The sequence below is a fragment of the Corvus brachyrhynchos genome, unplaced genomic scaffold (genome assembly GCF_000691975.1).
Source record: "Corvus brachyrhynchos isolate BGI_N302 unplaced genomic scaffold, ASM69197v1 scaffold26, whole genome shotgun sequence".
Lineage (NCBI taxonomy): Eukaryota > Metazoa > Chordata > Aves > Passeriformes > Corvidae > Corvus > Corvus brachyrhynchos.
In genome coordinates this window covers 10,020,843-10,030,380 of record NW_008239324.1, presented here as the reverse complement: position 1 = coordinate 10,030,380, position 9,538 = coordinate 10,020,843, and the positions used below count along the sequence as shown (strand labels likewise).

Sequence of the window (9,538 nt, the reverse complement as noted above, 5' to 3'; positions counted from 1 at the left end):
CTTCCCGACTGTCAAATCATCACTGAATAAACCTTCCCACAAAGTTTAGCTCCAGTACATCCTCGTTTTCTGTCAGTAACAGCATTTTCTGCCTGTGCTTAAGCGTTGGCATGTGAACTTCATGGCACATATTGATGTCAGCAACCAGGATGGAGTCTGGATGGAGGGAGGACTGACTGGGCAATGCACCATATTCCTTGTGTTTGGAGCTCTGGCTCTGACCATATTAAACCCAAGTCCTAGGCTAACAAGCCTTCCTAATTACTCCTCTGTTCTCTCTTCCCTACAGGAACCATTTCTAGCACATTCTGCCACCAAGCAAGCTCTGCTCCTCCAGCCCTATCGCCAAAGCCTATAGAGTTCAGAAGATCTTTTCTCCCTGGCAGCCTTAACCAAATAATTTTTCCAGCCTTGAAATTCTTCAGAACACTGTCAGGCTTTGCTATCACCAACCCACTTTTTCCAGAATGAAGTTAAGTGCTTATCACTTAAAAATTTAAACAGTAATTGCTTAGTAATGAAAACTTGAATTGGTCGGAGAGTAAACTTCTGCTAAGTGACTGGCAGAATTCCAGCTCCAGTCCATAATAATCAAAATTCACTAAAATAGCATTTTTAAATGTCTTTAGTTTGAAAACTATTCTATACCCAAGCATGTGAAGGTCTAGATGCAAGATAGTAATTTTAAGTGTTTCCAGGATTGAGCCAAAAAAAATGTTTCTGAATTAACAATTGCTAATTTGGGGTTGAATAAAATCTCTGTGCTCATCTTAAAAATGTCTAAATTATTAAAAATCATATTCCTCCTTCCTTTATTGCACCTGCTTGTTTTGTCAGGTACATCAATCCCTCTTAAAAATGTATGCCTCAAGAGAAAGACACTCGGTTTCCTCCAAACCTGGTGCTCAGGATGGAGACTCTTCCATTCTCACCTTGACAGGCTTTACTATTGATTGCCAAAGCTACTGTGTAACCTGAGGAACTTTCCTCACCTTCTAAAACAGCATTCTGAATTTTCACAGCTTCAGAAGCAATACTGCCAGAAATGAAGCAGCTAATTCCCTGTATATTCTGCTCTTTTACTATGGGTGCTGGTGGAACTGAGCAGAGATGTTTAACGCAATGATACTTGTGAGACACTGGATTACACTGGATAATGAAAAGGAAATAAATGCAAACTGAATTTTTAGCATACCATTAACTATTCATTGGATTGGACTGGATTCCTCTTTCTAGTTTTCAGAAATTGCAGAAGAAACATCCTGAAAATATGCAAAGCACCAATGCTACTCCTTAGCATCCCTTAATTGTATTTAGTCCATGTTCAAAATCCCAACCCATTTCTTTAAGATCTCCTTCATGTCACTAGAGCTTTGCAGAGGTTTTGGACAGGGTTTCCAAACACAGACCAAGACAGTTTCTTTTGCTTTTACCTTCAGGGCCACAATATGAGAAGCTTCTGGCACTCTGATGTGCTGTCACTTTTTAATGCAAACTCTGGAAGTTCACGGACACAATGCTGCACAATGTGAGGAAGATAAATCACAGTTACTTCAAGCCAGTTGACAGCAGTTTAAGCAGCTGCAATCATCAACCACCAAGGGAGTTTCTTCTTTTATCTTACTAAATGCAAAAGTATACCAGGAACTGGTAATATCACTGGACTATCAGGAGTCCTGCTTTTACATAAATATCAGCAAGCGGTAAGTAAATTCTGTTGACGAAATGTAATAAAACAAAGACTGTTTCAAATATGACCATTCCCTGATGCATTCTGTAGCCCCGTCTTACTCACTTATTGCATGCTGCTGAGATTATAAGGTTTGCTTTTATCTGTCAGAAATCAATATTTCAAACATCGGATAAAAGAGGAAATTGAACTGGGAATAGGCTGAAGTGCTGTAAAAACTACAAAGCACAATTATCAAAAAGCACTTAAAGTACTTAATAGGACACACATATAAAAATGCTCAAATTAATGTCAGGGAACTATAATGAGAACTTTTTCTGTGCTTTTTGATCCAAATGCAATGCAATTCGAGTGCAGCCTGGTCAGTCAATACAGTTTTCAATTTATATGAAACCCTAAGGATTTCTAGCAATCCATTTGCTAGAACTGAACCATTACATATGATTGGTTAATATTTCAATTTATTGAAAATACATTATTTTGTGTAAAGTGTTTAAGTTGTTGAGGTTTAATCATTATAAACAGTTATGATAAAAATAGATCTTTGGGTAAACAAAGACCTTTCAGTCAAGCTTTTAATAAATACTAGTATAACTAGACAATTGGATTTTAAGAGGAATAGACATAAGGAAAAACTGCAGATATGGGGTGGTGAGATGAGACGAAATTGTTGGAGTAGAATGGATCTTTATCAGCACACATTAAGCTGAGAAGAGACTTTGTAAAATGTTGGAAACCATAGTTATTTTATGCAAAAAACCTCCTCACTATTAACTTTAGTGCTTTCCCCTTAGATTTATATATTCATTTATCATCTTTAATGCTACTGAGCTAGAGGTCTTTACAAAACTATGCTAGATCAGAAATCACTGCAAATGAAAGTGTACATGTCTGTATGAACACACCAGTATCCATGGAAAACAGATTGAGAGACTTCAGAAAATTTGATATGAAACACAAAGAGCTGCAACACACAGAGGAGTTACAGCTAGGATTTGAGCAACAAAGATGCACATTAATTACACCCCACAAGGAATAACAAGGGACTCTTGGAAATCTTTCTTTGTCAAAAGTTATCCTTAAAATTACACTTAGTGTGTATACTTTAACCAGACACTTCTTTTATATGAGGGAACCTTAACTCCATCCCAATTAAAATGTGCTTCTTACTGGAACTACACCAAACTCCCTGAACTATGGATCAGACTGTAGTTTCCACTTACATATTGTTTCATTAGCCAAACACCTTCCCACCACCTTTCCTCAATATAGTTTTGAGCCTAACACAGTACAACCTCTTAGTTAATATCCCTACTTTTTAACATCTAATCTGAATCTTTGCTACCATAATTGTAGTCCTACTTCTTGGCCTATTTTATGTGATGAAGAAGAGGTTATAGTATTCCCTTATGCAACAAATTTGACTATGTAGGCACAGTCATCACATGGGATCTTTCCAGCACACAGGTTCTGTGAATTGTACAATCAGGCTCTGATCTAGACAGTTAATGACTTATGAAATTCACCAAGTTAAACTGCACAATATACAGCCAAAATCTCTCTTCTAATAATTCTGGTCTTTTGTATGTTAAGCAAAATGTCACATGATGTAATTGAGGGAACTGGCAAAGGTATACCCTAAAAAATTTTCACATTTGAAAACAACTTTGACAAGATCAAAAATAAATAGATTGCTTCAGCTGGATACTGTAGGTGGTGTCCTGAATTTTCAGATTTCCTGAACCAACAGACTGGTTTTCTGAATCAACAGAATCATCACAGAGCATATAACTTTTTCCAAACAGTACAGATTTCCAAATAAAAAGTAATAATAATTGTTTTGTTTTCTCTGAGGAGAAAACATGCTATGATCTGGTAAGGTAATTGTAGTTATGGCAGTCATAATTGCATAATGCACATCACAGCAGCTTCTTCTATTGCACCTTATTGTATTTTTTCCTTCAATTATTAAATTCAGAGGGTTAACCTCAAAAGAAAATGCACTTGTCTTTACATACACTTGAATTGTTACTGCCATTTAAAACTAATCAATGTTTTCTTTAGTACCATAATAGCTTATTTGCAAAGCACCTCTTCAAGAGATATTTACACGGTGTTCTGGAAGTAAACATGTTTCACATTCTAAGAAAAACTCCCAATAAAGAGAAAGAGGGCTTCATTCTCATCTCAAAGTTCAGTGCAACTAAAGTGACTTAGAGGGCTTAAAAATTTGTACAAAGGGAGTGGCTACTAGATTATACCCCTACGTTCATAAATAATACAAGGAAAAACTATTCATTGTGCACAACCCCTATATCCTTAGAGAAGGCCAGGAAATTAATTTTCAAAGGCACAGCATATAAATACATGCTTTCATTAAAGTTAAGAGGAAAGAAAATGGTTAAAATCTTATTGTTAACTTATGTTTAAATACACATTCCTTAGAAATAATATACCATTCCTGACTTGGACCTTCGACTGCATAAAATTCAGAGGTCACCAAGGCCTCATTGAGGGTGGAAAGCCCAAGCTACTCCAGTAAAGTCAGAACATGCACTCAGAGTGCAGTTTGACACAAACAGGAATGTTCACATCACTTTCCTCTAGGAATATAGGGGAGATTTTTAAATTAGTCTCCACAGACTTCTTCAGAAAGAGGTCAGAGAAACCAAGTTAAGTAATATGAGTATCCCTAATGTCTCAAGATCTGAAGTTATCTAATAAAGAGTAGTTTTAATGAAGGAAAAACAAAGTGTGCACAAAACTCACAAGCAGCCTTTTTTCATTTCCAAATGTAAACATCTACTGCTTTAATAAGCAGAACACCCCCAGCTCAAGCTATGCCTGTATTTAAATACATGAAACCCACTGATTCCAGTAGGGCAGCAAGTCTGTCACTACAATGAAAGTTATAAACCCAGAGCTGGTAGGGGGCCAAGCTTTGCCAAAAGGAAGAACCAGAATTATAACTGAAAGCACTGGACACAGGGTCTGCCACAAAGTAATGCAATGAGCTGTGCCAATGCGACCATGTTATATAGAATATTATTTCCTGCCCAAATTTTAAATTTTTCAGTACATTTGTATCCGTGAATTTGGAATCTATTACTTTTATCATCTGTATGTACAGCCAATATTTTGTATTTGCAATCTTGAAAATTTAATGGGGGGGCAGAAAAATTTTGTGTTTTTTCAGTTTATTGTTACCGCTTACTTATTACTTATTGTTACTGTTTAGTGTTACTGCTAACGATATGTAGTATTTATCATATATTGCAAGTACTCTTCCATTACAGAAATCAGTTCAGTCCCTGATTTCCTTTTATTAACCAAGATTATCTTTCCAGCTGGTTTTTAATTAAATATTTTGTTAAGGATCATTAAGGAGTTATATAAACTCCTCATAGTTCTCACTGCTAATCATAAACATTTCATCCAACTGTGCTATAAATCTGAAATTTGCCTTCCAGTTTTACTACAAAGCCTTATTAGAATAGGTATTGAAAAAAAACCCCAAATCACCCAACAAAACCTCCTTCATTTCCAAAAGAGACTTTCCCAATTAAATTAATATAAAATATTAAATAATCAAGAATTAGAAGGTTAGAATAGCATTATTAAAAATTAATACCAGGATTTTTCCATTCTTCTTCACTTGAGTTAAAATAAAAGCAGCTCAAAATTATAGATTATTCCTTCTCTTTAAAAAAGGTAGAAGGTGGTGAGACAGCATCGGGTAGATGCACAGTAGTAATGGATTATGCAGATTTTTCTCTCCTGGGTCACTGTTATGAATCTGATCCAAGACAGCAATGACAAAATGTCAGTGCCATTTTATGGCTTTTAGCACGAAATCCCGACCCTGTGAGGTCAATGGCAAAACATCAGTAGTGCCAGGATTTTCACCTTTTGAATCTCTAAGATGCAGAAAGAATTAAGGTCTGACTCAGCATCCATTGACTTTAATGGGAGTTACACTGAGTTCAAGGTGCTGGTTTTTAAAAGTCCTTAGGTGCTGCTTTGCTTTAATAAGAACTGGATCTTTCAGATGACTCAAAAACTGCAGCATTAAAACGACAAACTTTTATCTTTAAAGTTAAATATTCTGATGACTCTCATCCCCTTGCTCCGCTGTCTGGATTACTCTGCCCCATTAGGCTGAGCATTGGATAAGGGCTTCTTTCACCGCATGTATTCCCTCCTCTTGCTTCTTTCTCTGAAAGCAAAATCCTTGTCCCAGATGACACAAGGTTCAAAACCTCTTGGATTACCATGTTTGTGGCCCTCAAGTAGTCTGGCACAGACTGTAGCTTCTGCTCTGCATCCTGTCTGGTCCACTTACAGTCTATTCCCATAAACTCCTACAAAACGTGAGGTCTCGGGAATACAGGAATAGTAAACCTTCGGGTCAAAATGACCAAATTAACAAAGCAGCAGAAGTCATCAAACCTGTTTTTTGGAGTGATTAATTCAAAGAAAATCCTTATCAATTTGCTGAAAAGGGGCAGAGGTGGCTTGTTATTTTATTTCATTTGCTTTGATAGTGGATGCTCTGTAGAAAGGACATTACCATCCATTTTAAACCAGCAGTTGCAGGAACTGAAAGTGTTGCCACTTTGCAGGCTTGAAGAGGTTTGATCCTGAAAAGGAAATAAGAATATAATCCAAATGAGCTGTCAAATTTTAAGTGTTTAACCAAAATGGAAACAAATTTCCAATATCAAATGATTTGTTCATGGCCTCCAAAAATAGTAAGGTACACAAATATAAAAAGAATGTCTTGCTGTAACATGTGCTTTCCAGACATATTTCACTTGCAGTTCAGGCTTGTGCCTGAAATAAAAGTATTTAGCTATGCTGAAAACCACCCAGGAATTAAACTGGATGAAAGCATGCTGAGGAAGTTGTTGGAGGTTTAATTACCTTTTCTTTTTTTTTCTCTTTAGTGGGAGTTCTGAATTCTGGAGGAGTAAAACTCCAGTCTCTACTGTATTGAAATGATATTTTTTTAGCACTCCAATCATTGTCTCTACTTGACTAAGACATTTCTGTGCTAAAGCAGGTGCATTTACTTTTCAAGTATTATTTTACTAATCAATTGAAAAATTACCTCCATGAATGACAGAAGTGCAGACCTTTGGAGTATTTCATTAAAAGGAGCAAACATTAATTACAAATCCAGCCCAACCTTTGCAGACATAAATTATGGGACGGATCTATTTTCTCCATGCTTAATTGCAGGCAGTGACTAGCTCTTTAAATTATTATCTCCAAGGCATGAATGAAATTAGAATGGATTTGGTGATATTCTCAAGGCTTATTTGTATCTAAATAACTTGGCCATGTACTATCTGGAGATATAAGGAAAATTAGGTGAAACACATTTGAGCCTTTAAACAGTGTTAGCTTACCATGAAAAAAATCAGGAATTGCAAAACGGAATTAGAACCTTAAAGTCTTTGCAGACAGGAAGGTCTAGATGCAGGTTTAACAACGAGATAGTTAATAACTTCCAAGTATTTTTCTTCTAATGTAAATTCTCAAAATTTTAGGTGTTTATAACTTTCTGCAGCATTCATGTTTCAGGCAGAATATTCCAGGCAATACCTTTCCTAAAAGGTGATATTTGCATTTCAAGAAAAATAAGTACTTTTCTAGTGAAGTAAAACCCCCTTCCTACAGAATTAAGAAGGTTGAAAATTTTGATTTTGTAATAGGCACAGTGCTGACATGTTTATGATCATACCAAAATTTGGCAGGAAAATAGATGGACTGATTGGTCCATTGAAACATGCACAGAACAGAAGGTGCAGTTTGCTATGGTGAAGAGTGAGAAATCAATAGAGAATGCAAGGATTATTTTTTAATACAGTAATGAAGACAGAAAGGTATATTTTTTTTAAATGTATATAATGACTTAGCTACTACATTGGAAACAGGAAGCCTTCTTCTATAAGAACTCTGTTCTTTATATACTACAGAAGGTGTGAACAAATGAGTCTCAAAAGACTCCACGGGTACTGCCTGACCTGTGTTTTTACTACCCTTCTACCACAAAAGTTAATAATTTGTCATTGCATACTTAAAAAAAAAAAACAAACCAAAAAAACAGATAATTACTTGCTTGGAGTTTAATTTACTTGTCTCATGATACAATAAATACCAAGCTGAATTCTCACAGTGTTAATCATTACCCTGGGAGAGGGCATTTGCTTAAATGCATTCCTTCAGCTTTGATATGTGTCATGAATACATTGGCAGGTATTTGAACAGCAATTTCAAATATGCTGAAGATGTAAATAAGTTCAAGTCCCCCCCACCCCCCCCAAAAGTCAAACTCTTTCCACCTTTTAACTTCTGGATATAAAGTCACCCTCCATCTCTGCTACAGGAACAGCCTCTGAAAGTAGAATAACAGAAGCTCTGAAGTTGGATCTTTTGATGTACAGAGGAAGCCCAGCTCAGATTCAGAGGGCTTATTTGTGCCAGACACCATGCCAAAAGCAGGGCAGGGTACCTATAAAAGGAACATTCCTCTGATATGGTACTGATTTTTTTTTTTTAATTTTCTACTTTGACAGACTTCTCAGGCTCATAGCAAAATATTTCTGGCACTGAGTTGAAGACTCTGTAACAACATTGGAGGATTTCTTAGAAAAAAAAATATTCTGCTGGAACATTCGAGATTGGTTCAAAAACTTTGGAAATACCTGGTCCAGCAGAGAGAAGACTTCATGGGCTTCATCATTTTAAGTGTCTTGCTTAGGACAGGGAAGAGTGAGAAAACCTATTTGCTAGGATTTTGGAAGTATTTGTGTCCCCTTTCCTCTCCATGGTATTTCATCTTAATTTAAAAGTGAGGAGTTAAAGATTGATATGGAGCTTGGGAAAAGCATTCAAGCAGAGGAGCATGGGGGACAGAGTGAACCCTTTACCCATATGGCTTGAGAAAGGCACTGCTTGGCAATATGTTTCTGGGAATGATAATATCATAGGTAACCTATTTGCTCTGGAATCTAAATCAGGGCACCACACTTAAACCACATGCATCTACACTGAAGATAAATATATTATGAGATTCTCATAATACACAGGCTCGAATGGAATGTATGATTTTTCAGAGATCTGGGTAAATTCTTCAGTTTTGATAATATATCAGTCTATTCATTGATCATGTCCTTTCTATTTCTTTAGAAAGAAAAACACTACGAAGAATTACTGGCTTTAACACCTTGCAGCTTATATATAGCTTCTCATATAAGGAAGAAACACCTTAAGCACACTGGGAAGTTAACACCAATACAATTTATAAAATGTAGATATGTTGGAGCAGAGAAGGTAGGAAATTAGTTAAATGTGAGTTTTAAAAATTAAGATACTTTCTTCATCCAGGCTTATGGAGAACAAACAGAGCTGGTAGAATATGTACTTTTAACCAACAGACAATTTTTCCCCTCTGAATACAGAATTGCAGACACAACTTTGCTTCAAGTTGCAAAAATTGGGGATGGAAATATTGAGGAATCACAATTTTTATCTAAATATTAACCACTGGTGTATTAATTCCTGTTTTACAGTCTAAATGTAGGCAACTGCTTAGTCAGACATTGATATGCACCAAAACAACATGCATTAATTACAGCTAAGCAAGAGTGTGAGCAAAGACTGCTGCGAGTCAGACCCCAGGTCACAGAGCAGTGCAGCTTCTCTGCCCCAGCGAGGTCACAGCCTTTCCAACCAGGGCTGCAGCAGCTCACGGGGCGGCTGTCCCCACTAAAGGGTGCAAGGCACAGTGTGTGACAGAGGGGACAAGCACAGGGCACTAATAAGCAGTTCAAGTGCAGCTCC

General features: G+C 36.5%; 2 long non-coding RNA genes across 8 annotated transcripts in view; one reads left to right on the top strand and one right to left on the bottom strand.

Moving 5' to 3' along the window:
* Positions 1–9,538, bottom strand: part of LOC103620312 — a 193,049-nt gene that overhangs the window by 64,953 nt on the left and 118,558 nt on the right. The gene's annotated exons all lie outside the window — the stretch shown is intronic.
* LOC108448321 overlaps positions 1–9,538 on the top strand; it is a 44,722-nt gene that overhangs the window by 22,384 nt on the left and 12,800 nt on the right. For 4 of the 7 annotated variants that reach the window (XR_001864163.1, XR_001864162.1, XR_001864164.1 and 1 more), the window contains one exon: positions 290–1,703. This is a non-coding gene — a long non-coding RNA (uncharacterized LOC108448321). Of the gene's footprint in view, positions 1–289; positions 1,704–8,271; positions 8,526–8,884; positions 9,029–9,538 lie in introns of those variants that run through there. The other 3 variants (XR_001864160.1, XR_001864165.1, XR_001864161.1) reach the window with 3 other exon arrangements.